This window comes from Manis javanica, chromosome 2 (genome assembly GCF_040802235.1).
Source record: "Manis javanica isolate MJ-LG chromosome 2, MJ_LKY, whole genome shotgun sequence".
Lineage (NCBI taxonomy): Eukaryota > Metazoa > Chordata > Mammalia > Pholidota > Manidae > Manis > Manis javanica.
This window is the reverse complement of record NC_133157.1, coordinates 129133998-129161531: the sequence shown is the minus strand read 5'-3', so window position 1 is coordinate 129161531 and position 27534 is coordinate 129133998. Positions and strand designations below refer to the sequence as shown.

The following is a 27534-nucleotide window of genomic DNA, read 5'->3' as shown; positions in this document are numbered from 1 at the left end:
ACCTCATCAAAGGGATGCTAATGTCTACAATTGCCAAAAGCTGGGCTGCCTGAAGTGAAAGCTGCAATGTTCTTGCAAACGACTTTGTTCAGTAAATAAGTACAATGTTAAGAGACATTTTCTTGTAAGATACACCAAGAAATAAAAAGGGAGTACCCTACCAAATGAAAACAAATGCACCCCAAAACACAATATGAAACAAGTGGTGGGGGACCTCCCTGGAGAAGCTGATTTGCTCATTGCACCTTTGGACCCACCCTGCTTCTCAGGGAAGGGGTCCTGACAAACCACAGGACGTGGGAACAGGCTGACTGATGCTTTGCATTTCTTCCACTTTGCTTGCGGTTCTCAGGAACTTGGACAAAGCCAAGAAAGAAACAAGAGCTGCCAGGCTCTGAATAACTCTTTAGTAGTGTGCACTCTAAAAAGGAATCACCGGGTTTGAGGTGAAAGGGATTGAGAGGACAGAAAGAAAAGGACAGAAGGGCTGTCAGAGAACTTCAGAGCCACAGACAGAAACAGCTCTGCCTTCCTCAGAGGGAAGCTTTACTTTTTGCTGAGCTGTCCCCAGGCACTGCCCCATGGGGCCTCCCCGTGTGGCAGAACCCGGCGCAGGTGTAAGAGCTGATTTTAGTCTCTGAGGCAACGTGGAAGGACATTACATTCTCAGGCTTGGCTCACTGTAGGGATTAGCACATATGGCCTAAGAAAGATATGCTGGATATGTGGTAAATCATTCTCAGACGTAGCCCATTATGAAGCCCACTTTGTTTTAACAACACAGATTTTAGCTAAAGTACTACACAATCACTCATTAAAAGAAAAAAAAAAAGAAAATCCCACTAAGGAGATCACATTTTCACCGACTTCCCATTTTCTTCTAAGAGTTTTTTCTTTTTCCTCAATAAAGCCAACCAACAAGAGGCAGTTTACATAATCATTAAGAGCATGAACTCTGCAGCCACATTTCCTCGGTTTTGAGCCATAAATATGAAATTGGGTAATTTGTTCAACCGGCATAAGCCTCAATATCCCCCTCTGTAAAATGGGCATGATACCACCACTGACCTCATAGCACCCTGAATAGAGCTGGCACACAGTAAGTGCTCAGAGAAGGTCAGTATTTGTTAATGGTTATAAAAAGAAAAAGTTACTACTGCAAAGTCATGACATCCTTGTGCCTAGACTGAAAAAATAAGGCATATGATTAATGTGTTTAATAATCTGTACATCTGCCTCTCAAAGTTAAGAATGTATTTCTTGAAGGCTGATTCATTTTTTGTCTCAAATGTCTCACTTTCTGGCATATAAGAGCTCAGTAAGTGTTTCAGTACAGAAGTGAAAGGAAAAGAACAAAACTTTGCAGACCAAATAATGTGAGCAATTGTTAATATTTGTCATATAAATTAATTCAGATTTAATGAGCTTTTACTGAGTGCCTACTTGATGCTAGGCCCCACATGAAGACTTCACGTTATCTTAATAGATTTCTACAGACAAGACACATCTGTGCAATTGCAAAAATAAGAGACTGGCTACTGAGCTAGACTGAGACTCAGACTATAACCAGTTTAAAACCAGAAAAGGGTTGGTTAATTAAATCTGAGTTAATTTTCAAGCTATACAAATAACTCATTTATATGCTTCCAAAATGTAGAAGCAGAGGGTCCATGGACCACAACATAGGGGGATGCTATAGGACTACACTGCCTCCTCTAGATCTAGGGCAGGGTGATGGTACCCAGCTGGGATACAAAAAGCACCTTGGGGATAGTTCTATCACCCACAGAGCCCACATCAGAAAAAAAGCCCTGTTTTAAAGGATCTCTTTAACCACAGAATAAGGAACTACATATTACATTCAAGACTCGGCAGCAACTCAATTTCCAAATGTTAGTTTTTTCATGAAATCATCATATATCCCAGGAAAAAGTCATACTGATCTCAGCTCTTTTACTTTTTACTTTTTTGGGAAGAATGTTAAGCCAGTGTAAAATGAGTAAGTGGATTTCAGTCTTCTGAAAGGGCTTTTGGGTGTGGTTGAGACAGCTAACTTTGAAAACTTAGCAACACAGGATACATTATGAGTAAGTTCCTTACTTTTTTTTTTTACTAATGATGCTAACTCACCAGATCCTTCTGGAAGAGTCCTTTTATTAATTTCAATGAAGTCAAGTCGAGAACAAGTTGTAATATGAAACACACTTTATGCAACTATGTTGAAATTCTCTGCCAGAGTTACATATTCCCATGTAAGAATTTTATGGTAAAACAATTTCAAAACAATATCAAGCATCAGGTTGGGTTCATTTTGGTTTTAGGTTGCCACAGGAAAACTCTTTCTATACAAATCATTGAAATCCTAAGGCAAAATGATAGTGCTTTTAGTAGGAAAAAAAATCATGTTCCCTACAGTTTATAATAAAAGAGCTGAAACTGAGCCCCAACTGAAATTATACTTTAGGCAACTCAAAAACTAAACATAAAAACATGTTAAAATGCAACACAGAAGGAAAACCATTCTCATATATAGTTTTAGATGCTTAGCCATTCCTGACCCCAGCCCAGATGAGATCAACTGATCATAGGGTTTCCTCCCATCAGCCAACAAACTCACGCCCTTCTCAGCCACACGGTTACTCAGGAAAACGCAAGCAATACATTTAAAGGGCCAAAGAAATCCCGTGGGTGGGTTTGGTCTGCTTTTCAAAACCAACGAACTTCTCATTAAATAACCTTTAATAACAAGAGAGAAGTTTACAAGACATACACCCAACTTAACTACAAGGCAGGCTCTGATGCACATCTCACCCTATTTTTTTTTTTTAAAAGAGAAGCTTTCTGAATGGCACAATCCATTTTGCCAGGTAATGTCAGAAAATTAATGAGTTCTACTTGGAAGTACTACCAGGCTCATTTTTAGAATGATTTTCAGGAAGTATGATGTTTCGATCACAAAAGCCCAAGCATCTAAAACCTCCACGACACTTTATTAATTCTTTATAAAATAAAGTCTTGCAACCACAGGAGAATTCTGAGAATTCAGCTTTTCCAGAAAGCTTAAGAAAAATAGTTGAGTTTCACCATTCTCAAATTTATTTGAGTTTGAAACAAAATAAACATTATTCTATTTAATATCCTTGCACAAGCAAATTCACAAGAATGAAATGTGTTCAAAGTTCCTAGAAAAAATGTAGCAATACAGGCTGCCAACTTGTTCAATGTCAAGCTCTAGGCAGTATAGCCACACTAGCAGTAAATGACTGACTCAGAGTAGTCACGCTTAAACTATTTTTGCTTTTTTTTTTTTTTTTTTTTGAGAGGGCATCTCTCATATTTATTGATCAAATGGTTGTTAACAACAATAAAAATCAGTATAGGGGGGTCAACGCTCAATGTACAATCATTAATCCATCTCAAGCCTAATTCTCGTCAGTCTCCAATCTTCTGAAGCATAACGAACAAGTTCTTACATGGTGAACGAATTCTTACATGGTGAACAGTACAAGGGCATTCATCACAGAAACTTTCGGTTTTGATCATGCAATATGACCAATAAACAATCAGGTCAAATATGAATATTCGTTTGATTTTTGTACTTGATTTGTATGTTGATCCCACATTTCTCCTATTATTATTATTTTTATTTTTAATAAAATGCTGAAGTGGTAGGTAGATGCAAGATAAACGTAGAAAACATAGTTTAGTGCTGTAAGAAGGCAAATGTAGATGATCAGATGATCAGGTGTGTGCCTATGGACTAAGTATTAATCCAGGCTAGACAAGGGCAGCAAGACATCCACGGATGCAGAAGATTTCTCTCAAAGCAGGGGGGGTGAGGTTCTGAGCCTCACCTCTGTTGATCCTCAAATTCTCACCTGATGGCCCCCCTGCGACTGTGCCTGTCTTAGGTTGTTCCTCCTTTGAGGAATCTTACCCGTCTCTGGCTAACCAGTCATCTTCCGGGGCGATACAGGGAAATGTAAAGTTGGTAAGTGAGAGAGAAGCCATATTGTTTGCAAAGGTTAGCTTTTTACTTCTTTGCAGATTTATGCCCTGTGGCTTCTATGCCCAGCACTTGTCTCGAGGTATCTTTACCACCTGGAGGAATTATGATACTCGGTAAATTCGATATGAGGCACGAATTCTATTTAAGGGTTGTAATTAGGAAGGAAGAAGAAAAGCTATAGATGTAGCATATGAAGGAAACTTGGGAGGATTGATTATTTCTTTGACATATCTTCTTGTAGAGTACCTTAAGTATGTATAGGTTTTAAACTACTAACTAATTTGCACACACATATTAACATAATAGGAATACGGTGACATAAACAAAGCAAATCTATAATTACCATCCATCTCCAGTGAAGACAAGAAAACCATTTAGGCACCCTAGGCATTTGTGAAAATTTATCTATGATATGATGGATATTGTCCAACTGTACTTGAACCATCAGACAAATTAAAGCAGCCCATTTCTGGGATCTGTTCACATCCCATATGTTCTTTTAACCATAGATAGTCTATAGTCATGAGATTTTGAAGTGCTACAACTTGCACCCCTCCCAACTCCTGGTTGAGTTCCAACAGTACAGATCCGGTCAAATTCGTTGTCTCACTGTATGCACATGCCAGCCTAGACATCTCCCTCCTCCTTCTTATGGCAAGTCCAGGAGACGGTGGGCTGGATGCAGCCACAACCGCAGCATCGTCCGGATCCCTGTGGAGGCTTTTTGATGATCATCCCCCGGCACAAGTCCTCCAGAGAGTGCTGATGCCAGAACCTCCTCCTCATATCGTATCTTAGTTCATTTTCTGGGTATCCAAGCTAGGCCTTGATCTTCTGCATAGAAACAAACAGACCCTTTGCCCACACTTTGACATGCCCTCTATACCACTGTGCAGAACTCATTGGAGGTCAGCACACAGTAACTGCTTTTTTTTTTTTTTTTTTTAATTAAGAGAAAGGAATATTATCAGAAAAGAGTACCTCCATAGCTGATCATCTGACACCCTTTAAGTGATCAACATTAAGGATATTTAAAGCATGCGTTGATCTTTGATTTACCGATAGTTTTATCCTGTTAAGGAGTAATCCCCCTTTTCTTTCTTTCTTCCTTTTTTTTTTTCTTTTTTTTTTTTAATTTTTAATCTACACTTACATGAAGAATACTATGTTTACTATGCTCTCCCCTATATCAGGTCCCCCCTAACAACCACATTACAGTTACTGTCCATCAGCTTAGCAAAATGTTGTAGAGTCACTACTTGTCCTCTCTGTGTTGTGCAGCCCACCCTCCCCTTTCTCCCTCCCCCCCATGCATGCTAATCTTAATACCCCCCTTCTTCTTCCCCCCCCTTATCCCTCCCTGCCCACCCATCCTCCCCAGTTCCTTTCCCTTTGGTACCTGTTAGTCCATTTTTGGGTTCTGTAATTCCGCTGCTGTTTTGTTCCTTCAGGTTTTCCTTTGTTCCTATACTCCTCAGATGAGTGAAATCATTTGGTATTTCTCTTTCTCCGCTTGGCTTATTTCGCTGAGCATAATACTCTCCAGCTCCATCCATGTTGCTGCAAATGGTTGGATTTTTCCACTTCTTATGGCTGAGTAGTATTCCATTGTGTATATGTACCACATCTTCTTTATCCATTCATCTACCAATGGACATTTAGGTTGCTTCCAATTCTTGGCTATTGTAAATACTGCTGTGATAAACATAGGAGTGCATCTGTCTTTCTCAAACTTGATTGCTGCATTCTTAGGGTAAATTCCTAGGAGTGGAATTCCTGGGTCAAATGGTAGGTCTGTTTTGAGCATTTTGATGCACCTCCATACTGCTTTCCACAATGGTTGAACTAATTTACATTCCCACCAGCAGTGTAGGAGGGTTCCCCTTTCTCCACAGCCTCGCCAACATTTGTTGTTGTTTGTCTTTTGGATGGCAGCTATCCTTACTGGTGTGAGGTGATACCTCATTGTAGTTTTAATTTGCATTTCTCTGATAATTAGCGATGTGGAGCATCTTTTCATGTGTCTCTTGGCCATCTGTATTTCTTTTTTGGAGAACTGTCTGTTCAGTTCCTCTGCCCATTTTTTAATTGGGTTATTTGTTTTTTGTTTGTTGAGGCGTGTGAGCTCTTTATATATTCTGGACGTCAAGCCTTTATCAGATCTGTCATTTTCAAATATATTCTCCCATACTGTAGGGTTCCTTTTTGTTCTATTGATGGTGTCTTTCGCTGTACAGAAGCTTTTCAGCTTAATGTAGTCCCACTTGCTCATTTTTGCTGTTGTTTTCCTTGCCCGGGGAGATATGTTCAAGAAGAGATCACTCATGTTTATGTCTAAGAGGTTTTTGCCTATGTTTTTTTCCAAGAGTTTAATGGTTTCGTGACTTACATTCAGGTCTTTGATCCATTTTGAGTTTACCTTTGTATATGGGGTTAGACAATGGTCCAGTTTCATTCTCCTACATGTAGCTGTCCAGTTTTGCCAGCACCATCTGTTGAAGAGACTGTCATTTTGCCATTGTATGTCCATGGCTCCTTTATCAAATATTAATTGACCATATATGTTTGGGTTAATTTCTGGGGTCTCTAATCTGTTCAACTGGTCTGTGGCTCTGTTCTTGTGCCAGTACCAAATTGTCTTGATTACTATGGCTTTGTAGTAGAGCTTGAAGTTGGGGAGTGAGATCCCCCCTACTTTATTCTTCTTTTTCAGGATTGCTTTGGCTATTCGGGGTCTTCGGTGTTTCCATATGAATTTTTGAATTATTTGTTCCAATTCATTGAAGAATGTTGCTGGTAATTTGAGAGGGATTGCATCAAATTTGTATATTGCTTTGGGCAGGATGGCCATTTTGACGATATTAATTCTTCCTAGCCACGAGCATGGGATGAGTTTCCATCTGTTAGTGTCCCCTTTAATTTCTCTTAAGAGTGACTTGTAGTTTTCAGAGTATAAGTCTTTCACTTCTTTGGTTAGGTTTATTCCTAGGTATTTTATTCTTTTTGATGCAATGGTGAATGGAGTTGTTTTCCTGATTTCTCTTTCTATTGATTCGTTGTTAGTGTATAGGAAAGCTACAGATTTCTGTGTGTTAATTTTGTATCCTGCAACTTTGCTGTATTCCGATATCAGTTCTAGTAGTTTTGGAGTGGAGTCTTTAGGGTTTTTTATGTACAGTATCATATCATCTGCAAATAGTGACAGTTTAACTTCTTCTTTACCAATCTGGATTCCTTGTATTTCTTTGTTTTGTCTGATTGCCGTGGCTAGGACCTCCAGTACTATGTTAAATAACAGTGGGGAGAGTGGGCATCCCTGTCTGGTTCCCGATCTCAGTGGAAATGCTTTCAGCTTCTCGCTGTTCAGTATAATGCTGGCTGTGGGTTTATCATATATGGCCTTTATTATGTTGAGGTACTTGCCCTCTATTCCCATTTTGCTGAGAGTTATCATGAATGGATGTTGAATTTTGTCAAATGCTTTTTCAGCATCTATGGAGATGATCATGTGGTTTTTGTCTTTCTTTTTGTTGATGTGGTGGATGATGTTGATGGATTTTCGAATGTTGTACCATCCTTGCATCCCTGGGATGAACCCCACTTGGTCATGGTGTATGATCCTTTTGATATACTGTTGAATTCTGTTTGCTAATATTTTATTGAGTATTTTTGCATCTACATTCATCAGGGATATTGGTCTGTAATTTTCTTTTTTGGTGGGGTCTTTGCCTGGTTTTGGTATTAGGGTGATGTTGGCCTCATAGAATGAGTTTGGGAGTATTCCCTCTTCTTCTATTTTGTGGAACACTTTAAGGAGAATGGGTATTATGTCTTCTCTGTGTGTCTGATAAAATTCCGAGGTAAATCCGTCCGGCCCCGGGGTTTTGTTCTTGGGTAGTTTTTTGATTACTGTTTCAATTTCTTTGCTTGTAATTGGTTTGTTTAACTTTTGTGTTTCTTCCTTGGTCAGTCTTGGGAGGTTGTATTTTTCTAGGAAGTTGTCCATTTCTTCTAGGTTTTCCAGCTTGTTGGCATATAGGTTTTCATAGTAGTCTTTAATAATTCTTTGTATTTCTGTGGAGTCTGTCGTGATTTTTCCATTCTCATTTCTGATTATGTTGATTTGTGTTGACTCTCTTTTTCTCTTAATAAGTTGGGCTAGAGGCTTATCTATTTTGTTTATTTTCTCAAAGAACCAGCTCTTGGTTTCGTTGATTTTTGCTATTGTTTTATTCTTCTCAATTTTGTTTATTTCTTCTCTGATCTTTATTATGTCCCTCCTTCTGCTGACTTTAGGCCTCATTTGTTCTTCTTTTTCCAGTTTTAATAGTTGTGATGTTAGACTATTCATTTGGGATTGTTCTTCCTTCTTCAAGTGTGCCTGGATTGCTATATACTTTCCTCTTAAGACTGCTTTCGCTGCATCCCACAGAAGTTGGGGCTTAGTGTTGTTGTTGTCATTTGTTTCTATATATTCCTTGATCTCTATTTTGATTTGTTCATTGATCCATTGATTATTTAGTAGCATGTTGTTAAGCCTCCATGTGTTTGTGAGCCTTTTTGTTTTCTTTGTAGAATTTATTTCTACTTTCATACCTTTGTGGTCTGAAAAATTGGTTGGTAGAAGTTCAATATTTTGGAATTTACTGAGGCTCTTTCTGTGAGCTAGTATGTGGTCTATTCTGGAGAATGTTCCATGTGCACTTGAGAAGAATGTATATCCTGTTGCTTTTGGATGTAGAGTTCTATAGATGTCTATTAGGTCCATCTGTTCTAGTGTGTTGTTCAGTGCCTGTGTGTCTTTACTTATTTTCTGCCCGGTGGATCTATCCTTTGGGGTGAGTGGTGTGTTGAAGTCTCCTACAATGAATGCATTGCAGTCTATTTCCCTCTTTAGTTCTGTTAGTATTTGCTTCACATATGCTGGTGCTCCTGTATTGGGTGCATATATATTTAGAATGGTTATATCCTCTTGTTGGACTGAGCCCTTTATCATTATGTAGTGGCCTTCTTTATCTCTTGTTACTTTCTTTGTTTTGAAGTCTATTTTGTCTGATATTAGTACTGCAACCCCTGCTTTCTTCTCACTGTTGTTTGCCTGAAATATGTTTTTCCATCCCTTGACTTTTAGTCTATGCTTATCTTTGGGTTTAAGGTGAGTTTCTTGTAAGCAGCATATAGATGGGTCTTGCTTTTTTATCCATTCTATTACTCTATGTCTTTTGATTGGTGCATTAAGTCCATTTACATTTAGGGTGACTATTGAGAGATATGTACTTATTGCCATTGCAGGCTTTAGATTCGTGGTTACCAAAGGTTCAAGGTTAGCTTCTTTAGTATCTTACTGCCTAACTTAGCTCGCTTATTGAGCTGTTATATACACTGTCTGGGGATTCTTTTCTTCTCTCCCTTCTTATTCCTCCTCCATTCTTCATATGTTGTGTGTTTTGTTCTGTGCTCTTTTTAGGGGTGCTCCCATCTAGAGCAGTCCCTGTAGGATGCCCTGTAGAGGTGGTTTGTGGGAAGCAAATTCCCTCAGCTTTTGCTTGTCTGGGAATTGTTTAATCCCACCATCATATCTAAATGATAGTCGTGCTGGATACAGTATCCTTGGTTCAAGGCCCTTCTGTTTCATTGCATTGAGTATATCATGCCATTCTCTTCTGGCCTATAGGGTTTCTGTTGAGAAGTCTGATGTTAGCCTGATTGGTTTTCCTTTATAGGTGACCTTTTTCTCTCTAGCTGCCTTTAAAACTCTTTCCTTGTCCTTGATCCTTGCCATTTTAATTATTATGTGTCTTGGTGTTCTCCTCCTTGGATCCTTTCTGTTGGGGGTTCTGTATAATTCCATGGTCTGTTCGATTATTTCCTCCCCCAGTTTGGGGAAGTTTTCAGCAATTATTTCTTCAAAGACACTTTCTATCCCTTTTCCTCTTTCTTCCTCTTCTGGTATCCCTATAATACGAATGTTATTCCTTTTGTATTGGTCACATATTTCTCTTAGTGTTGTTTCATTCCTGGAGATCCTTTTATCTCTCTCTATGTCAGCTTCTATACGTTCCTGTTCTCTGGCTTCTATTCCTTCAATGGCCTCTTGCATCTTATCCATTCTGCTTATAAATCCTTCCAGGGATTGTTTCACTTCTGTGATCTCTTTCCTGACATCTGTGATCTCCTTCCGGACTTCATCCCACTGCTCTTGCATTTTTCTCTGCATCTCATCCCACTGCTCTTGCATTTTTCTCTGCATCTCATCCCATTGCTCTTGCATTTTTTTCTGCATCTCTGTCAGCATGTTCATGATTTTTATTTTGAATTCTTTTTCAGGAAGACTAGTTAGGTGTGTCTCCTTCTCAGGTGTTGTCTCTGTGATCTTTGTCTGCCTGTAGTTTTGTCTTTTCATGGTGATAGAGATAGTTTGCAGAGCTGGTACAAGTGACCGCTGGAAGAGCTTCCCTTCTTGTTGGTTTGTAGCCTTTTCCTGGGAGACTAGCAACCTCCAGTTGCTTGTGCTGGGCAGCTGTGCGCAGACAGGGCTTCTGCTTCCTGCCTAGTTGCTTTGGGGTTTATCTCCGCTGTTGCTGTGGGCTTGGCCTGGCTGGGGCTGTTCCTCCAAAATGGTGGAGCCCCGTTGGAGGGGGAGCGGCCAGGAGGCTATTTATCTCCGTAACGGGCCTCTGTGCTCCCTGCTGCCCAGGGGGTTAGAGTGCCCAGAGATCCCCAGATTCCCTGCCTCTGGTCTAAGTGACCTGTCCTGCCCCTTTAAGACTTCCAAAAAGCACTCTCCAAACCAAAACAACAACAGCAACAATGAGAGAGGGAACAGAAAGAAAGAAAAAAAAAAAAAAAAAAGGAAAAAACAAGCGATTTTTTTTTTTTTTTTTTTTGTCCTCAGGTGCCGGTCCCAGGCACCCGCTCACTGGTCCTGCTGCCCTGTCTCCCTAGCACCAGGGTCCCTGTCCTTTCAAGGCTTCCAAAAAGAACCCATCCACCGGTCCTGCAGGGAAGGAACGCTCGATATTCTTTGTCCTCAGGCACTGGTCCCAGGCACCTGCTCACCAGTCCCGCCGCCCTGCCTCCCTAGCACCGGGGTCCCTGTCCCTTTTAGGCTTCCAAAAAGCACTCGCAGAAAAGAGAAAAAAAAAGGGGAAAAATGAGCGATTTCCTCTGTCCTCAAGTGCTGGTCTCAGGCACCCGCCCACTGGTCCCACAGGGAAAAACGTGGGATATTCTTTGTCCTCAGGCGCCGGTCCCAGGCACCCGCTCACCAGTCCCGCCACCCTGCCTCCCTAGCACTGGGGTCCCTGTCCCTTTAAGGCTTCCAAAAAGCACTCGCCAAAAAGAGAAAAAAAAAAAAAAGGGGAAAAACGCGCGATTTCCTCCGTCCTCAGGCACTGGTCTCAGGCACCTTACTGCCGGTCCCGCAGGGAGAAACGCGGGATATTCTTTGTCCTCAGGCGCCGTTCCCAGGCACCTGCTCACCGGTCCCGCCACCCTGCCTCCCTAGCAACGGGGGCCCGTCCCTTTAAGGCTTCCAAAAAGCGCTCGCCAAAAAAAAAACCGCTCCGGTTTCTTTCCACCCGCCGGTAGCCGGGGGGAGGGGCGCTCGGGTCCTGCCGGGCCGGGGCTTGTATCTTACCCCCTTCGCAAGGCGCTGGGTTCTTGCAGGTGTGGATGTGGTCTGGATGTTGTCCTGTGTCCTGTGGTCTCTATTTTAGGAAGATTTTTCTTTGTTATATTTTCATAGCTCTATGTGTTTTTGGGAGGAGATTTCCACTACTCTACTCACGCCGCCATCCTGGCTCCGCCCCTATTTTTGCTTTTAAAGTACTGCCACGCACTGTTAGTATTCAACCCAGAATAAATTTAGCCCAACAAGAAAAGAAGTGTTTTTATGGTTGCTTCTTCAGAGTGTTTATGATATATATGCAGCCATTAGGCACAGAAATCCAGCCAGATAAATTAAGTAGAAATGCTCATCTTTCATTTATATCCAGGCTTTCAGACACTGGGAATGCTAAATGCAACCCAGGCTATTCTTCCATCTCCTTTCATCTACCCACCCCTCCAGACCTCAAAAGTTTCGAAGTTTGTACCATTAAAGTGCCTTTGGCAGATTGCTGTTTGCAGATTTTATTTGGCCCTATGTTAAGGGTCACTACCACTTATATTCCTCTGTGCAGCTACAGGGCTGAAATGCTTAAAAAGTATCTAGCAAGAACAGTAGAAAATGTGGACTGCAGATACCAAATGAATTCATTATACAGTATCACGCATAGTGAATGGTCAGAGTCTGTTAATGTGGTAATGTGAACACTCAGAAAGTGTTCAAAAAATACTGGTTGTGAGAGATGAATGGCTAGCATCTGATTGATCCAAAAATATCTCAATTTCTTTCAAAATATGCTATTTCTATTCCAATGCACATGGAGCTCTAAGACTTGGATTGCACAGTGAATGAGAAACAGATGCTAGGATTCTTTCCTAATGAATTCACCTGCCTGTTTACAATAAAGCTGCTAGAATCTCAGCACTAACTATACAGAACCTACACTACGGTCAAATAGGGGGGTTGGCATTTTGCTCAGGAAAAAATCTTAAAGCTAGCTATCTCAGCTCCAGGTTTTAAAGTAGGATGTATACCCCTTAGTATACAAACTTTCAAAATTGCTATTCAAAATTAGCTTTGATCTAAAAATGAAAAATAATTCGATTTCACTAATAATATATACTGCCATTAAGCAGGACATGCATAAATATGAATACAGCAAATATCAGAGGCCTATGCTCTTTCTCAGGGGGCAGAACAGTCTAAAATGTGTGGAGACCACTGTTGTACCAAATAAAATCTCTTGGAGTTTAAGAGCCTTTTCTTCTCTTCGTGTTCTATCCTAGTACAATGTTTTTTACATTTAAATGGTCACTGGCACAAAGGAAGTATAGTGGAAAAGTCTAGGTCAGCAAGCAACTGGAGAAGACAGAGAAATGGTAATCTGAGTGAGGCAGGTCTGGAAAACAGCCACACGAAGGAGCTCAGTGCAGCTGTAATGATACGACTGGGAACACAAAGTCACTCAGACCAGCCTCATCCAAGAGCCCAGCTCTGAACAAAAACACTGACCTGTTCTCTTAACAAGACACCTCCACCTCTAGGGCTCCGTGAACATTAAAATAATGGTTTAAAAGCTCTTTTCAATGAACTGGAAAAGCCTCACACAAGTGTAGTTAGATAACAGATGTCTTTAAAAACACATGGCTCTTGGAGAACAACTGTGAAAGGGGTTCCCTGGTGGTGCAAAAGATGGAGACTGCTAAAATAGTCTCTGACTTGCTTGCATGGAATCTTTCAGTCCTATGGGAAGCATCTAACACAGGGCTTGGCCTAGAGCAGGTGCTTAATAAATCTCTGAGGAATAAACGGATAGAATACAAAACTCTTTACTCATAAAACACCTTATTTGAAGCCCATACATTCTAAAGCTCTGTGTTTGTTATGTGTATGTTTACTGCACTGGTAATTTTCAGACTCTGAAAGCCTAAGGGACTATATACAAACTTCATCAGAATGTTTTGCTTTCTGACTCCTTCGATCACTGACTTCACTAATTCTACTTACAGTTCAGACAACCTATTCTTTACCTGAAAGTTCAACATTATAGGATTATAAATCCTATAATCTCCACAGAGGCAAAGACAGAGAGGGATGAATAGTTGAAGCATGAGATTTTAGGGCAGTAAAACTATTCTATATATTATTATGGTGAATACACACCATTACACATCTGTCAAAAACCCATAGGCCGTTTGATCTAGTAATTCCACTTCCGGGTATAAAAATTAAAACTAGGGACTCAAACGGATATTTGTATACCAGTTTCATTAGCATCACTACCGCCATGAGGTGGAAACAACCCAAGTGTCTGTTGACAGATAAATCGATAAACAAAATGTGGTATGCGGGCGCGCGCACACACACACACACACACACACAGTGGAATATCATTCAGTCTTTAAAAAGGAATGAAATTCTGATATGTGCTATAACACAAATGCACTTTGAAGACATTACGCTAAATGACATAAGCCAGACACAAACGGATGATTTTGGACCTGTTCGGCTCCCTCCCTTCCCGGGCGGCCCCTCCGGCGGAGCGCGCCTACTCCAGGACCCCGGCCGGGCCCCGCGAGCCCACCACCCGCGTCGGCCGCTTCCCGGCCCCACGGGCCACGCGCTGACCGCCGAGCAACTCGCACGGCCGCCCGCCCCCTTGTCCGGTTTCCCCGTGCCCTCAGGCGGAGGCAGGGGTCCCGCCGCGCCCCGCGGCCACGTACCTTCCAGCCCGCAGAGCCGTCGCTGTCGTCTTCACCCCTGAAGTGGGACTCGTTCAGGAACCTCCACCGCAGATCCGCGGAAGCGGGAGCCGCTTCTCAGCCGAGGTCTCTGAAGTCCGGTCGGCCGGGCCAGCGGCTCCAAGTCCGGGCCGACCGCCGCCGTCCGCCCGTCGCGGGAGAGCCGAGAAGGGGCGAGTGCGGCGACGGGAGCCCAGCGGGTGCGAGACGGCGATTCAAGGCTGGGGGGCAAGGTCGGCAGGAAGGCGCAGCCAAGCACAGTGCGGGCCCCGAACTTCGCGGGCCCATCATCTGGTCTCCGTCGGCCCGCTGCGCAGACGTTACGGTGGCCCGAAGCACGGAAGGCGCTGCGGCGGCTGGTGTCCCTGCGGCGCTCATGTGCTACTGACCGTTGAATAAAGGCGGCGGCGGCGCCTGCAGCTACTACACCGCCCCAGGGTTACGCACTCTGCGCCCAACGGCTGTCCGTCCCCGACAGACGGCCCTCACGGCCAATGAGCGCGAGGCGCCACGGCGCAGGCCCGCCCCCAACCGATGGCAAACGTTAGAAGATAGAAAATAGGAGGAAAAAAATGAAATCACAGTGCAAGTAAATGAAATAAACACTAAAAAAAAAAGTGTAAAAGAAGAATGAAACTAAGAACTGATTCTTTGAAGACAAAATGGGTAAACATTTACCTACACTTATCAAGAAATAAAAAGGACAGGACTCAAAATCAGAAATAGAAATTTAAAGAGAAGTGACACCACTGAAATACAAAGGATTGAAGAGATAAGTAGGAAAAATTATATGGCAATAAATTTGACACCCTAGAAGAAATGGATAAGTTCCTAGAATCATACCATGTTAAAAACCTGTTCTGGAGGAAATAGAAATCTGAACAGACTAACAACTAATAACCAATTGAATCAGTAATCAAAAACTCCACACAATCAAAAGTCCAATATGTTTTCATAGGAGAATTCCACCCAAACATTGAAATGAATTAATACCTATCCTTCTCAAACTATTCCCAAAAATTGAAGAGGAAGGAACGTTTACAAATTCATTTCTATGAGGCCAAAATCACACTGTTACCAAAACAAGATTAGGACACTACCAAAAAAAAAAAAAAAAAAACGGACAACTACCCACCGATATTCCTGTAAAGCATAGCTGTAAAAATCCTCCACAAAATATTAGCAAACTGCATTCAAAAATACATTAAAGGATCATTCACCAAACCAAATGGGATTTATTCTAGGGATGCACAGATGGCTCACTACCAGCAAATTAATACATGCAAACACCGTGTTAACCAAAGGAAGGATAAAAACTATACAACCATCTCAATACATGCTGAAAGAGGATCTGACAAAATTCGTATCCACTCATGATAAAACATTTCACCAAAGTTGGTATAGAAGGAACCTATATCAACATAAAAAAGGCCTTATATGACTTACCCACAGCTAATATCATAGTCCATGGTGAAAAGCTGACAGCTTTTTCTCTCAAATCAGGAACAATTCAAGGATGTCCAGTATCACCACTTTTATTCACCATAGTACTAGAAAGTCCTAGCCACAGAAAATGACAAGAAAAAGAAATAAAAGGCATCCAGATTATTAAGAAGTAAAATTGTCAGCCTTTGCAGATGACATGATACTCTATTTTAAAAAAAACTCTAAAACTCCAAAAAAATTAACAGAATTAATAAATGAGCTCAGTAACATTGCAAGATGTAAAGTCATTGTACAGAAAAACGTTGCATTTCTATGTACAAAAAAAATAAACTATCCAAAACAGAAATTAACAAACCAATCCCACTTACAAACATATCCAAAAGAATGAAGTTCTTAGACATAAATCTAACCAAGGAAATGGAAAAAAAAAAGTATGATTTTGTATAATTCCACATTTATGAGGTACCTTAGTCAGATACACAGAGACTAAAAGTAGAACAGTGGTTTCCAGAGTCAAGGGGTAGGAGAGCAGTTATTGTTAATGGATATTGAGCTTCAGTATAGGATAAGGAAAAAGTGCTAGAGACGGACAGTGGTAATGGCTGCACAACAATGTGAATATACTTAATGCCACTGAACTGTATGCCAAAAAATAGCTGAAATGGTAAATTTCATGTTATATATATATATTTACCACAAAAGAGCCCCACAGAGCAAGACAGCACAAAGAGTGAACTCTAATATAAATGATGGATTCTAGTTAATAGTACAGTATTAATATTATTGGATTAACAACTGTAACAATGTACCACTAAAATGTAAGATGCTAAAATTGGGAATGGGTAGGGGGAAACTTATCAGAAATCTCTGTACTATCTGCTCAATTGTTCTTTAAACCTAAAATTCTTCTAAAAAATAGTCTACTCATTAAAAAGAAAAACCTAAGCAAAGGAGGTTGCTCTGTAAAGAAGTAGACATTTTTCTTTCATGTAATGCTGTGTACTCACTTCTTGGTGACCCATTTTCTTGTCTGGGACCCTGGAACCCCCATCAGAACCCTGAGCCCCACCACTCAGCCTGGCTCCAGCCTCTTTTCCTGCTGATTCCGACCTTGTTCTTTAATGTTCATGTATGTCCTAATGTTAGGGACCCAGATGCAGGTTCTCTTGCTCCCATGGGCCCTGGATGCTCTTACTATGCCCCAGTCTGTCTGCCTTGCTGTGACCTATGACTTGTCTTGAACTCATTATTTGTGTATTTTCTGGCTGGAAGTGACTGACCTACTACTGACTGTTGGTACTCTAAGCTTTGATACAGTTCCCTAACCTTCTATTTATTTTGCTGTAAGGCCCAAACCAGCCTGGTAGTAATTAACTATGAACAGTGCTTGTGGGAATGATATTGATACAAAATGGTTAGATTCAAGAACATTTCTTAACACTGAAAATAGGAGAGTTCTTTATTCAATGTAAAATGCCTCTTTATAAAGCTCTTAGGGGTAGAACTGTACTCTACCTTCTCATTTCCTGCCTTAATTCTATGTTCATAGGGTATCCTACATGTAAAGGGAGAACTGCAAACTTGAATGCCTACCAGGAAAAGCAGTGAAAGTGTACCAGATAGAAGACAAAGGGAATGGTCAGAATGGTGTCTGACTGAGAAGTACAGCTCTGATCTAAACACATTTAAAAACAACAAATCCCAACACTGTGTGAGCCAAACAAAACTCACATTTCAGGCTAATGTGTGATTTGGAACATTAGAAAAAGAGAGAGAGAAGGTGGGAAAGCATGAACACCTTAGGTAGACTCTGATATTCATGACACAAAATCTGGGCTAAATCATTCCATAAAAATGCATATTTATTAAAATACCAGAGAGAAGCTCAGGCCTGTGAAGGAGATGGGCATTCAAATCACATTTCAGGACACCTAACCCTTTGGCCAAGTGAGAATGTGATTAATAACATGACTTGCTTCATGTGTAATGTTCAGATGTTGGTAACCTATGAAGGCTGAAAAGACCTTCTTCTATGGCCTGATTCATTTTGCTTCTGGTGTCCTCAAAGGGAAAACTAGGTAGGGAGCAGAGAATAAAATCTTAAAATGAAAAAAAAAGCCCCACAAATGTTCAAAATTCTTTTCTCGTAAAGAGGCATACTCTTTTAACGCCAAATATTTAAGCTCTTTTCTTTCCCATTCTCATCTTATAAAAGGGAATTGAACTATGACCAGTTGTTATCATTTACTGCTAAATGTAACGTTTAGAACAGAAAGTATTATTATGCATTGATTCTAAGATTATTTTTTAACAGATTAGAGAATGTTCTTCACAGGAAGCCTATGCCATGAGGTACATGGAACAAAGCCTCTGCTTGCCTACCCTGAGCATTTGAATTAGCAGATGAATTAGAAAAAAGGCACATGCTCCTCCAGGCACACTAGGTACATACTTTGGGGATTAGAGCACAGGCCAGCACGTAGTCATCCACGCCTCCTGGACCAGGGTGCTCGGGTGTAGTGCGTAAGAAACTGTACAGCTGTGTAGAGCAGAGACATCCTATCCCACAGTTCTGCTATCTTAATAAAGGGATTATTTAGATTCTGTGAGTCAGTACTTTCTAGCCCACCATCTCTTTATCTGACCAACCATCCCAAATTTATAACCCATGTAAATATAATTCATGCCCTGGCAATGACTTTCAGTGGTTTCATAATGAACCACTTTCCTGGATCCTCCCTCCCTTCAAACTTCAGCCTGGCTAACAACATGGTTGCCCTCTCTGCATTTCTCATCTTGCTGTCTGTGGAGAGGTGACAAAATATCCTGGTTATGAACTAGGTGTCCCCTCACAGTGGCCTGGCTCTCATGGCCTCAGCTCTGTGTGTGATACCCCGTTAGCTCAACCAAGTCCCTGAACTTCTTCATTCTCCAAGAAGAGCATCTTTTAAGAGGTTCTTCCCACCTAACTTGCCCAGCTCTGCAGTGTAGACCCAGAAAGGCTCTATCAAGGGCTAGTAGGCAACAAGTCATAAATCTAATTGGTATCTTCAAGAGTTAGCATCTCTGGCAAGGGAAAAGTCAGTAGTAAATGGGGTGGCTTTGAGCACTATCAATCTTTCCTATATATAGATACATATAACAGATACTGATAATGTAAAGTAAAATATTTAACACAAAGGCAGGACCAGTATAAAATGTTTAGAAAGCAAAATCCCTCTCTGCTTCAAAATTACATATATAAATTCTGCACATATAAGATAATCAATCCATAAACATTCACAGAGCACTATGACGTCTAAGTAATCATGGAGGAAAACAATGCAAAGATGCATAATGGAATGATGATATTTTCTTTTTTTTCCCCATGCTTTACACGTCTTGAGAAGCCTTGCAGAGTCTAGCCTTTCTCTAGACTCCCCTCCTCTTTGCTCTTTTTTTAAATTGAAGTGCTGTTGATAAACAATCTTATGTTGGTTTCAAATGTATAACACAGTAGTTCAACAGGTAACCATATTATTAAATCCTCATCCCCTCTAGTACAGTTACTATCTATCAATGAAGAAAGATGTTACAGAATCATTGAGTATATACTTCATGCTGTACTACTGTCCTCATGACTAACTTATACTGTGATTGTGAATAATTGTGCCCCTTTATCTCCCTCACCCTCCTCGCCCACCCATCCCAACTCCTCCCCCTTAGTAACCACTAGTTATTTCTCAGTGTCTATGAGTCTACTGGAATGAGTTTATTTCCCACACCAAAACTCTGGATACATGGCCAGTGGGATAGAACATCAGAAACTAAAACTCTCCTAAAAGTTAAGGAATATAAAGTCAATGAAAATATCAGATTATCCTAAATTGCAAAGAGCTGATAATACAAGGGAGATAAATGGAAATATTCTGAAGGATAATGAACAATATGACACAGAGTAAGAGCACTTTATCTGGGACATGTAGGTGGCAAAGACCAAAATGTTCAATAACACCTGAGTTGGCCATTATGTAGGAAATGGTCTCTCTCATACATTGTTGATAGGAATTTCAATTAATGTAATATTTATGAAAGGCAGTTTGCCCTTCATAGTATAATTTAAAATTTCACATATGTTTTGACTCAGCAATTTCACCAGCATTCACCTTACATTTACAGATACAGACTACTTACATGGAATGTAATAAGATGTAGATATAAGAATAGTTATATCTACTTACATGTAGATATAAGAATAGTTACTGCAGCAATGTTGGTACCAAACAATTATCCCCAACATCAGGAGATTGGTTAAAAATTATGAGTTACTATATGGCCACTAAAAAGAATGAAGAAGCCCTATATGCACTGACATGGCAGAATACCCAAAATATATTAAGTGAAACAAGCAAATTAGAACAGTATGCCTAATATGCTACCATCCTCTCTCTCTCTCTCTCTCTCACACACACACACATACACACACACAGAATGATATTTCTACCAGAATACATAAGAAATTGGCAACAACTTCCTCCATGGAGGCAAGACCCTACTTTTCACTACATAGTCTTTTTACTTTGTGAATTTTATCAAAAAGATAAAAACTATAAAGAGGGGCAGGGAATATATATATATATATATACAAGAAATGCTATAGAGAGGAAGGGGCTATCTTGAGCAGGACTGGTTAACAAAGATCTCCCACAGAAAGCACTCTGAATGAAATCTTCCTGGGAGAGACAGTATGGAAGGCTGGGGAGGTGTCCTAGAGGCCATCCAGGTGAGGAAGAAAGGAACAAGCCATTTTTGTCTACAAAGAGTAAGTGGATCAGAAAGGGACTAATGTTATACCAATACTGAACGCTACTCCCTTTTCCACGTTCTCATACGGCACTTGTATGTTAGTAGGTCATATGCATGAATCTGGAATGCAATCTATTCACTTACTGAATCTCTATTATGAGCCAGAAACTATGCTAGATGTTGAGGACAGAAAACAGTGAGACAAGGACTGAGTCTCACCGTTTTCTGTCCTCAACATCTAGCATAGTTTTCTATCTGAGGAAAATGCAAAGCTAGGAGAGAGGAGGAATTCCATAGAGAAAAACTTGAGCAGCATATAGCCTAGGGAAATTCTCTCTCTGATCTGCATGGTGCAGGGATAATGAAGGTGCTGATAAAAACAATAGCCAACACTTATATAACATTTAATATGTGCCAAGTCACTATTCTAAGTCACTTTCATATATTAATTCATTTAATCTTCACAGCAACCCTATGAAGTAGGTATACTATTATTAGGCCACCTTAAATGGAGTACCTAATGTACTGCAAGGTTTTTAAGAGCATACCATTGCTACACAGCTATTAAGGGGCTGAACCCAGATTTGAACTCAAAAAGTGTGGCTCTAGAACTAAGCAGTGAACTACTACTAGGGATCCTGAGAGAACAAGTGCCAATCTCGGAATAATAATGCTACCTTACACTTATTTGTATAGGACTTTGCAGTTTATAAGATACTTTCACATGCTTTTTTCAATTTAGAAAAGCCCCATGATATATTCTCTTTGAAATGTACACACATTCCAGCTATTGAAATAGATAAAATTATAAAAACTATTATAAACTCTCAAAATGCCCATCACTAAAAATAACTGTAGTAGAAAAGTTTCCCAAGGAGTTCTACACAAATTCATCATCTGGTAACATTCAAGTTAAGACAGTATTAGTTGAACATCACTGCTTTCAAAGGAAAGGCAGTGATAAACTAGACGATGGATTCAGGTTCTTTAGATGCCACTTAAACAGTGAAATACTGCCTTTGACTTACTAAAATAAAAAATCATAATTCTTACATTCTATTACTCATTATATAGTTATTTGAGCACTTTGGCAACTGGTATAGGTTTAAATATTGTACTATTCAATTAGCATTAAGTGAAATGCACTTTAATCAATTCCTCTCAAAATAGTTTAAATTGTTTAAACAGGACTAACTACAACAGAAAATCTGAAAGACAAATTTACCTGTCAAATTTAGGAAAGGAATTTCCCCAGTTTCTTTTACCAATTTAGTTCTTAAATAGATCCAGACATACTTGTAGAAAGTACCAGCTGACATTACTCAGTGGGGGTTTCCTTACTTTTGTTAATTTTGGATTTCCTTGTCAACAGAGAGACATAATCTTTGCTTCTATTTTTTAATCAATACATGACTAAGCAGAGTACTACCCAGTGAAAATGAAATGGGCACTGCCCTTATAGAGTGAAATAAATATTCTCTACTCAATTTTCCAACCAAAGCGCACAAATATCTGCTGAAGGAAAATAAAGCCTTGGCACCACTGGAGGGAAAAAAATTTGCCAGCTGTCTTCCCAGCATAATGCTTTCTACAGTCATGTACAGTATTATCTCATGCTCTTTAATATCTGCCACTTTAAATGACTCTCTTTAATTAAATAATTATCTTTTTGGGAAAACACAACTCAATCCTAAATTGAGTAGGATTCTACCTCTCCACTTATTCAAATTCTACCTGTTCTTCAAAGTCTTGTCCAAAACTCATTTTCTCTATGAAGCCATCACCCTCTGGTTTCCAAGATCTCTCCCTTCTCAGGTGTTAATTATATGAATCACATCCTGATTCATTTGCTCCCTTTTTCTAATTCAATAGCACTCTGCTGTATTTCTCTCATGGCACTTATCTTTCTTTGAACTGCAGTGATTTTAAATGTTTCTCTTGTCCACTAAGAGGACTAAGTCATACCCATCTGGGTATTATCTTTGATTAAAGCCCAGTGCTTGACACATTAACAATAAATATTTGTTGTCTGGAATAAATGTTGTCTATCCTATAAGAATACAAAAGAAAAAAAAGCCACATTTCTTTCTTCTATATTCCTAGATACCTAGCCCAGTGCCAGGCATCAATAAGCCACTTGAAGATATTCAACGAATACTATATAAGTAAACCAGCTGTAGTTTAGTTTTACGTAAATCTGAATAAACATGTCCCTGATCAAACAAATGACTCAAAAAATTGAGGTCATTTCAAATACCTCTTGCTTTTGTGGGTTAGTAACACACACACACACACACACACAGACACACACACACACAGAAAGCCAGTACTGTTTCAGTAGTTAAAAACTGATATTTGAGTATTCAAAATGAACAAACAAATAAGAGCTGGTTGGTATGCTGAAAACCTGGCCACAATACTTGCTATCACCTCTCAGCGAGAGGCAGAGTCTATTCTCCCACCCTTTGAAGTTGGGCTGCCTTGTGATTGCTTTGACCAATAGTCTGGCAAAAGTTACACTGTCCAGTTTCCAAGCCGAGGTCTCAGGAGATCTACCTTCACTCTTGAGGCTCTTATCTCCCTCCTGCCATAATGGGAACAAATCTGAACTAGTCTGCTGGGGAATGAGACCACCTGGGGTGCAGAGAAGCTGTCCCAACTGAGGGTGTCCTAGACGGAGAGGCTGCAAGCCGATCAGGGAGCCTAACTGGCCCAGCAGAGGGATCACCCAGCTAAATCCAGTCCCAATGGCCAATCCATGGGATCACAAACCCAATAACAGTTATTTTGAGTCACTAAGTTTTGGTGTGGTTTGTTACACAACAAAAGCTAAGTCATCACCATTTAATTTGAAACTGAACACTTACATGGTGCCACGATACTAATTTCTATTCCACAGAAGTTTTAGACAGCCAATGTAGATCATTCCTATATGTTTAATATTTATTTTTAAATAATCTTAAAATCTAATTATGATTAAATAAAAACTCTAATTACGATTAAAGCAAAATTTCTAAATAAAGAGTATTTGCAATCTTTTTGGTTGATTTTTTTAAAACCTATTATTTAATAAATTAGTACACCTCATCACTGTCCCCTTATGCACCATGAGACTTTTTTTCATTACACCATGTGTATCTTGCTTACAAAATTGGATGGGGGAAGTCAGGTGTCACCTCTAGTCTTCATTGCTTTAAATACCTATAACTGGGAGGGGCAAAATAAGCAGTGAAAAACTCTAAATCAATACTACCAACAAGGAGTAGAAATGCAGAAAATTAAAAAACAAATAGCTATTTCCATTTCCCCATCTCATTAGATTATAGAATCAGTTAACAAATTTTGGACATGAAAAAAATGAATAGCTTTCAGAATCAGACTGAGAAATTTGTGCATCCCTGGTAATAGGAAATTCAACTAAAATAGGAAAATGACGCTAAGAAGAAAAACTCTTTCTCCCTTTAATGTTTTTGACCGTAAGCCCCTTTGCTCCTCCTTTCAGCCCCTGGCATTCCGTGCTGGCTCCTCCTTTTCTTCCTCTCCTTGACTCTCGGACTCTCCCCTTGCATGGGTCATCTATCCCCAAGACTCCAACCATCTTCTGGGAGCATGTGGAAAGCCTTTATCTCCCTCTCATTAGCCAGAGTTTTATACCAAAACCTTCCTCATTTCCAACCATCTGGTAAAGATCTATGCCAAAACCCAGCACCCTAAATATAATATACTTTAATTAAAGTTATCCCCCCACGTCACTTAAAGACCAGATTTTCCATGAGACATCTTGCCTCTTTTAATGGCATCACCTCTTTCTTATCTACTCAAACTAGAACTTGAGTGCCATCTTCAATTTCTTATTTGGCTACATCTATTGTTATTATTATTTTAAATAAGTTGACAAATCCTACAGTTTTACCTCCACAATACCTCTTGTATTAATTCTCTCTTTTCCTATTTCCCAACATGATTCAGGATATTATCAGTACTTGACTGGACCACTGTAACAAAACCTCTTCCCATCTCAATTTATCCTATAAATACCATATCTGGATCTGTCTTGTTAACGTTCAAGTCTAAACAGATGGTTCACCCAATGAAAACCTTAATGTACCCCATGACTTACTAATTAAACTCTCCTATTCAAAGCAACAAAAAACTCTGTAACTTAGCCCCAACTTACCCTTCTAATCTTATCTCCCATGTACTTATGATGTGACTGGATCACCTGCTGGTCCTTGGGTCCTACGCCTTTTCCTACTTCTGTTCATGGCTTACAGTATTTCCTTACCCAGTAATGTGGATCACAATACATATACAATATTTATATGACCTTAACATTTAACAATATATGATAAAGAATTTTCTAAACATTTTATTGTTTTGATAAATGATTTTCACAAATCTCTTGATTGTTTTCAAATTTTCCTACTGAATATCACTGAGAAATATCTTTGTAGGTAAAGCATTCGCAGTTTGGACTATTTTATTAGAATTGATTCCTAAAAGTACAATTACCAGGAAAACATTTTTAAAACATCTTGGCACACCTTCTGCACATGATTTTCAGTTGACTATAGCTATCTTAAATTATCACTGTATTATCAAAGCTTAAGGTTGATCCTCATATACAGCTGGTGTATTCTATTAACTACAATGTTGGTATCTATAACCTATAATTCTAACATGTGTCTCCCAACCCTCTGTTCCTTTGGGGCTTCCTCTTCTCCAACCATGACCTCCAATCTCCAGCCCATGCAATTACCAGAATTCAACTGCAGGCCAATGGCCATCAGAGCAAAAACAAAGAACAGTTCACAGGTTCTCAAAGATTGGAATTCTGAAAACAAAATAACATACTTTCTATTTTTAGAGGTGGGGTCACGGGGGAACTTGTTATTCAAGTCAAAGGAGTCAGTCAAGATGAGAAAGTTAGTATTTCAGTATGTCTGTGCCAGCATGTACCACCACCAAAAGCAGCACATGCATACAGAATATTTTATTTTGAAGGGTGGTATTAATACATGTTCAAAATCACATGATAAATTGGATACTTCTGTATTGGCTTCCATTTTGTACACTATTTAAACAAATAATTAGCATATTTCAAAGCTACCATAAACTTTGCTTCAAATTCCTCTTCTTGCCAAACAATCTTACCTGCTAATCTTCCTAATCTGCAGTTAAATTAGGAAGACTTTAAACCACTTTCCACATTAAAACTTCCTTAAAGGTCCCACATTCTATATGTGTACTTACTCTACCTTGGGAAAGACTTCTTGAAATCAGTGGTATCTGTGATAAGGCAGAAAGATGAACTTGCCTTAACCAAGTAAAGAGAGAGGGAGTAAACAGAATATTCCACAAAGAGATCAGCTAGTGTAAAACCTGCAGGTGAAAGCGAACATAATACTCTCTGGGAATTCAAATGTGGGGATCAAAGAGCTAGAAAGGAGAGTAGTGAGAAAGTAAAAGAAGAAACCTGGTGCCAGGAGGGCCTTTATTCCAGGAGGGCCAGGGGACCATGTGGCAGACGACCATGACCAGATTAATACCTTAGAAGGATCAATCACTGTAGCAGAAACTGGCAGGCAGCAAGTCAGGAGCAGGGAACATGGAGGAGGCCGAAATGGAGCAGCCTCAGCAGTGGGAGCACATGGAAATTAAGAGGGGATTGGCAGAGGTTTTTTAGGATGGGCCCAGATAGCACATCTTGTTCAGTGGCTAATTCCTATTCATCTCTTTGTAGGAATAATTTTTTGCTTTGGATAAATTTAAGATAAAAATCACTGTGGTCTGAAGCAGAAAGAAAATATTACCTAAATAAGCTGGTACTATATTTTCTTGACTCCATGATGCCATCAAATCTAAGAAGCACTGTCAACCTAATACACTGTGTAGGGGGGGATATCTCATGCTACCACCTAACAGGAGAGACGGGGGTCACGAAGGCCGATGGTTGGGAGAAAGAATTCAAAGTTCTTGAGTATAACTTGTATGTTTCCTGCTTTACGCAACTGAAATGAAGTCAAAGAATAGTGTTCCCCTTGCTAAAGAGGAAGGAAGTACTTTCCAGTGGTAAGCACCCAATGGTCAAACTGGGAAAGGAGAGTAGTCAGTAAGTCTGGGAACACCTCTAGCCAACCGGCAGTCACACTTCATCCTGAGAGCAAGGCTGCTGCCCAGGTCTCCTAAAGGAGCCTTGGTGAAAAGGGATGCAATGCCTTATCTGACCTACTACCTCACTCCCAGGACTACTGGGTGTCGAAACAGCTGCCATGGAATATTTTTCCCAGGGGAAAAAAGGTTCCATGAACTAAGTTTTAATCCCATTTTGTAGTCTTTCATTCATTCCCCAAATACATGTGAAGCACTGGTCCCATGCTGTTCTAGGCACGACAGACAGTATCTATCAAGGCAGACAAGTGCCTGCTCTCACTGAACTGACTGACTTTCTAACCAGTTGCAAGTTGCAAAATGAAGACTAAGGAATCCCACAGTAAAGAAAATTGACTCATTTATCTAACTCTGAAACCTTTACTATTTTATCTTAAAAAATTAACTACCTTTATTTTACTCCATTAAAACTCTACTCAGCACCTTTTATCTATGCCTCCTCCCCCCATGCCAACCCCCACTCTCATTTCTTCTTCAAATTTTGCATGTCAAGTTCTAGGACCCTGCAATCTCAAGAGACCAGTGTCCTTTTTCTCTCATTCCCAACACATTAATTATCTGCCTCTGTTTCTTGTGCCTAGCACAATGCTCTGCTTATAGGAGGTGTGTGTTCACTAACAATATATAATTTGAAATACGTTATTAGGTGATTAAAAGAAAAGCTAACTAAATAGGTAGGTGCAAACAGCAGAGCTGATTCCCCCCAGTTAAATATAATGCACATCTGTAAGAGAATCCCTAATATATTAAAGGCCATACAGCATACAGTGACA

The 27534-nt window shown here is 39.9% G+C and overlaps 1 protein-coding gene across 8 annotated transcripts in view; it reads right to left on the bottom strand.

Moving 5' to 3' along the window:
• The window catches only part of LOC140847870 (serine/threonine-protein kinase TAO1-like), a 187002-nt gene that overhangs the window by 148141 nt on the left and 11327 nt on the right, over positions 1-27534 (bottom strand). For 4 of the 8 annotated variants that reach the window (XM_073229389.1, XM_073229392.1, XM_073229385.1 and 1 more), the window contains exon 1: positions 14342-14998. The gene's annotated coding sequence lies outside the window, so the exon portion shown is untranslated. The other 4 variants (XM_073229387.1, XM_073229386.1, XR_012128133.1 and 1 more) reach the window with 3 other exon arrangements.